Consider the following 6,000-nt stretch of genomic DNA (forward strand, 5'->3'; position numbering starts at 1 on the left):
CGCGCGGAAAAATGGCTTACAGGATTGCAATAGCCACATACCAACGCTGTCAGAATGCTCCGTGCCCCTGACGATTGGCGACAGAAATTGAACCTCCTGCAGATATCCATAAGCAACTTGTCAGCATTTCGAGACATGTGATGCTGTTATCGTTTCTGTTAGGTTCCGAGTCCTAAAGAGTCCGTCTCCTGACTCGGTAGTTACAATCGAGTGGGTCTGGTATGCCTAAGTCATTGAAGTCGCCGGCTACGGGCTGAATGACCGGGATTGCATCCCCGGTGGGGGCAATGACTTCTCTTTCCGCAGTTCTGTCTCTTAGCCAGTGGTCACCAAAACTCTTTCCAGGGAGGGTAAAGACCACCAAGTGAGGATGAGGTGACCTAGGGAGTGGGACTGGCCTGTATCAACACGGTTCTCTTGTTACATTTGTGAGATTTGAAGTTCTTACTGCGATGATTGTGACGCCGTGTTTTCTGGTAGGTGTTCACCGATATTTCACTCTGTAGACCTGACGTGGATGCAATATATTCTTCCGAAACTTCGGTAAATATTTACCAGTCTGCAGTAATCTTTATAGTTTTCTTTTATACAATGTGTTTCGTTTCTTTGCTTCTTGCATTGTTGAATTTCTGAATACGGAGTTCTGAAGCACGCACTGCAATACTCAGATCCATTGTCGAGGACGTGTAACCGAAACCACGAGTGACTTAGGGCGAAGTTATGCAGTTATTTGCATTGTATTTTAACGTTACTGAAAATGTATTTTTTTGTGTGAACTAAATATTTTGAACACAATATGAAGATTATAAAAGAAATAACATAAAAGTGGTGTTATGTATGTATAGAAACTCTTGCGCATACAAGATACTTCTAAATTATTGTCGGTGTTTCCGTGGCCTATAATTTTCAAACCGGAAATAACAAAATATCTTATGGAATAAGAAAGTGTAACTCAAAAGAAGTTTTATTTTACAAAACTGTACTTGTCGCATTAATATCTTGCTTAATTGAGTTACACTTTCATATTCAGTAAGCATTTTTACTTTTTTATTTCCGGTTTGAAAATTATAGGCCACAAAAACCCCGACAATAATTTAGAATCATCCTGTACAATCTGTTAATTCCGTGGTTGTATAAGCCAATGCTGCTACACTGCTTTTATCAAGTCCCGCCGTTCCACACTCTTCTCCGNGGGGGGGGGGGGGTTATGGATTATGGGCAGTGTCCTAACCCACAGATTCTCATCTAAAGCCGTGCCCTTGTCAACTGTGGTGTATTTCAGGAACATAAACCCGGATGTTAACAATATTGTTGCATTCTATAATATAGTAGCTGTCCCGGCTAACAGAAGGCTTCCTTCATAGTCACCGTCGTGAAAACCTCAAATCTTACGTGTTCCTTTGTGCGTGTTTTCTATTTAGATGCCCCTTCGACACTTTTCAGTGTGTTCGTTACGTTATCCGTTTTCATAGAGAAATGAAACTTGCATTAATTAAGGATTAATCACAACAATTCTTAGGCTACACGGCATGTAATGAAGATGATACTGCAATGGGAATACTGTGTTGAAACCGGCAGGAGCTGCTGACTGGACATTAACCTTGAAGAACAAAATAAATTCCGAGAAAACAATCAGATTACCCGCAACCGGGCAAAATACGAACCTGCTGCTTTCTTTATATGAGGCAAAGAGTACGTTGGCTGGATCCTGAGAGATTCATTTCCTACTGCAAGGTGTCGATCTAGTCAAAGAGGTGAATACCCTCACTCGGTCCCGTGGCACTGTCTCGACATTGGTGAATCAAGGCAAGTCCTCAACTTTGAACCGGATGAACATATTGCTCTGAGCCGCGCCATTGCTCAAGCTGTTAGTCGCTGGCTTCCCATCGCGGCGGCCGGGGTTCGATCCTGGATCCGGTAAAGTGGGATTTGTGGTGGACTAAATGGTGGTGGGGCAGGTTTTCTCCGAGTAGTTCGGTTTCCTCTGCCAATCTTCATTCCACCAATTGCTCCACAATCACCCTCACCTATCATCTGAGGCTGGTACAATAGGCCAGAAGTGGCCGCAGTACAAGGGACTTGGTCCCACCCTACGAGCAACAAAAAAAAAAAGTAACGGTATCCCTGCAACAGGCCGTGGAGGCCCATAGGGCTGCGAGATGTTGAGGTTCCCACATTTTCTAGACAATTGGCTCATAGATGGCGGCCGCCCTTTACCCCCAAGAATATTCGTGGTACTCATTTCTGTTAGAGATTGAGTCGACCCCAGGGCCATAGTGCGGTTGGAAGGATTAGGTCAATTGAAAAAACCCAATGACCTCATCGGGACTTGAACCCGCGACCTTCCGGCTTGTAGCACAGTACCTCAACCAACTACGCTACCGCGTGCTAGCTTTGTGGAAGCGACATTTTGTAAAACGTAAAGAAACAAAATGGCGGCTGCTTGAATGTGTGGGTTCTGTTAATCTTACCATTTGAGAATGTAACTAGTGAAGAACTGGAAGGATGCAAGTAAAATTGGTGTTTAGAGAGATCATAAACACACTTAAGAACTCTCTGTGAATATTGTTTGTCAACCTACAATTATACATATTAGAACGATGTGAAAATTTTGAGGTTATATCCTCGAATAGGCGTGGATTTTATGATCTCCTGCCGGAACCCAGAACGCCAGCATGTGAGCTACATTGAATTTTATATCTACATAATACGGGATAAATTTACATTAAATAAACAACACAACAACACAAATGGGCCTTATGAATTGCAGCCAGAATTTCTTGTCCGTCCTGTATTTCTCGACTTGAGTCATACAGCTCATCTGCACATATTATTACGTTACGTTTTATCTGTAACTGGAGTTAAGTAAAAACAAATGAAGCCGCCCCTGTGCAAACTAATTAAACAGCACGCCATGAAGACGCATGGTGGAGTTGAGTTATAGCGCCACCTTTCTTGACCTCGGCACTAGGCAAAGGTGAGGGGTCAATTTCGCACGCCGGCCCCTTTACACCCGGACAAAGTTTCCGAGGTGTCTGTTGGATAGGTTAGGTTGGGTGGAGCTCAAATTCGGCCCGACGCTGTGGAGCAGAGAGAAATTTCATGTCCCTGTCGGCAATTGAAGCCCTTCCGCTCAGGCGGTAGCCCGTCGCTATACCGACTGAGAGCTATGAGTTACGTCGTGACGTTGCTTCTGAACTCATCAGGAGGGGCTGAGTTGATGAGGATGACTAGCGGAAAAGGGAAACACAAAAACCCTGAAACCCAAGATCGAATTCGTGTCAGGAATGTTGACAGTCCTGCGTATAGTATCAATTTTCCCTGAGGCGATCTCTTGACTTCACACACAGCCAGTAGCCTCAGCATAAGGGCTTCATAACAGTAAACTGCCTCGGCATTCAGCGATTGGTAATGCCTGTACCTACGCCGAATGTCTGTGAAAGTGAGATACGAAATCTGAAAGTGAACTCCGATACCGAAGTTCCGACAGGTTGCAGGTATTACGTAATAACCGGCACGACCCTCGCTCCCCGGTTGTAATGACTCAGTTTCCGCTCTGCTAGATAGCAGCACCGGAGCAGATGGAAACGTTTCCAGCTGTCCATAATGTCTGTTAACTATGAATCATGGAAACCTTCGTGATTTGTGCTGATAATATGCTACTAACAGGTGGCAAACCGTTTTGTCTGAAGCGTTTGTAGCCTGTGCCCAATCCTATTCAAGCCGACGTACTGCGGGTGACCGCTGAAGGTAAGAAGCATCTGTAGTAACATGGGTGCCAACCTGCTGTCAACGGCATTTCACGGCGTTACCCCCTTTAGCTTATCACTACAAACACAAACTCCGTGGTGAACTACACCGACCGAAGTACCGCCGCTTGTCGGCGAAGTTAGTGCCAACATTTACGAATATAGGATGTCACGTGGTCAGCGCAACGGTTCCCGACGACCCTTAATCTCGGTTTTCTAGACCGGTTTGGAAGTTAAAATTAGGGATGAGCTTTGGGTACGAAAATGGCGGCGAAAACGCCAGGCAACACAATTGGATATCATGGTAATTCCTTATTTTGAAAAGTGGTCTAAATCATAATGTTATATTTCAGCGTCTTGTTACACTGTACAGATTTCACGTTGGAGCTTTTCTGCCGTCTATGTGCAACGTCATTACTATTCTTTCTACGTATTCCTTTATTGGACAGTATATGTTTCGGTCGGCCGGTCACGGTAGCCGAGCGGTCTAAGGCATGCACTGTCTTCGCTCGCTTGGAAACCGGGATCATGGGTTCGAATCCTACTCAGGGCATGGATGTTCAGTTTGTGTGTGTGCGTTTTTCTGTGTTTGTGTACAGGTAGAGGCCTTACGACGAGCTGATCACCCGCCCAAGGAGTCCTACCGAATGTGTAAGATCTCGAAAAACCGAAGTGAACGTAGAAGTTCATGGAGGTAGGCCTAGGCCCACTGGGGCTGTAGCGCCAAGGAAAAAAAAATATGTTTCGGCCTAATTGGCCATGTTCAGCTGTACAGGTTGTGGTTGAGGATTCTGCTGCTTACCGCGTTGCGGGTTTCTTTCCTCCTAATGCAGTTGCCTCTAGTTATTTTGGTTATGTGGTTTGTCATCAGTTTTATTAGTTTGCACGTGGTTTGTATTTGTAATTTGTGACGCGCCCACAAAATCAAAATAACCGGAGGCAACTGCTATAGGAGGAAAGAAAACCATATTGGCCGTGCCATAGCTCAAGCGGTTAGTCGCTGGCTTCCCACCGTGGCGGGCCGGGTTCGATCCCGGGTCTGGTAAAGTGAGATTTGTGGTGGACAAAGTGGAGCTGGGGCAGGTTTTCTCGGAGTACTTCGGTTTTCCCTGCCAATCTTCATTCCACCAAATTCTCCATCATCATAATCACCCAGGGCAGGCTACAATAGACCAATCAGTGGCCGCCGTGCCAAGTGGACCCAGTTGGACTCCACCCCCCACTAAACGAATTAAAAAAATTAAGATAACCTTATTACGGTGAGCAGCAGAGCCCTTAACCATAACAACCTGTACACCTGAAGATGACTAGTTAAGTCGAATTTCGTCATTTACTTAAAGCTGTATTTAGTCTTCGCATGTCGCCATTTCTATCGGTGTGATACAGATTAGAAAACATGATGACATTTTCCTGGGTTGCTGCGTTGCATAACGTGTAACAAGCCAGCCGTGGGGTCAAGGTTTGCGGTGAGAACATTATGACACGCTTCCGTCCACCCTTCAGTCCCTTCTCAATCCCACGTTTGTCATCTGCACGGAAGGTTCCTTCCGTTTCGCGTCATCCTTGAAGCATAAAGCCGCATTCATCAGCCAACAGAAATGTCACAACCTACACAATGAACATAACCGTCAATCTAGCAATGCCGGAGTGCAGGAGTACTGCATGCCACTTGGAGCCACCCGTAGGAGGCCGTTGTAACCGGGACTCTGCTGCACGCTATACGCGAACCGTCCTCAACTCCCAGAAATCAGGAAGCTTTCAGAGCGACAAAACCGTTTAACAAGTGTAAGATCTAAGGTTTTCACGGCGGTGACTATGAAGCATACCGTCTTCTGGGATCTGGCGCCATGCAGATATTGTGTAAACCGACGTTTCGGAGGAACGTATCGCCTCCATCTTCAAGGTATAATAATCCACGAGCGAGGAACAGCCATCAGCTCACTCTGCCTAGTTGAGCTTGCATTCCAACCATCCATCCATCCATATATGGCTCTAGAGCCCGTCTTTGGACCTTGGCCGCTTTTTCAGTTTGCCGATAATTTTGCACAGTCGGTACGACTCTTTGGAGGGGGGGATCAGCCAGCCGCAAGGCCGTTACCTGCACACAGGACAACACAAACACGGAATAAACGAACACACAGACATCCATGCCTCGAGTGGGCTTCGCTCCCACGATCTCTGTGTTTGAAATGGACGAAGACAGTTCATGCCTCAGACCGCGAGCCCGCTGTGAACGGCAGACAACTCAAAT

The sequence above is a fragment of the Cryptotermes secundus genome, unplaced genomic scaffold (assembly GCF_002891405.2).
Source record: "Cryptotermes secundus unplaced genomic scaffold, Csec_1.0 scaffold250, whole genome shotgun sequence".
In the NCBI taxonomy this organism is placed as follows: Eukaryota; Metazoa; Arthropoda; class Insecta; order Blattodea; family Kalotermitidae; genus Cryptotermes; species Cryptotermes secundus.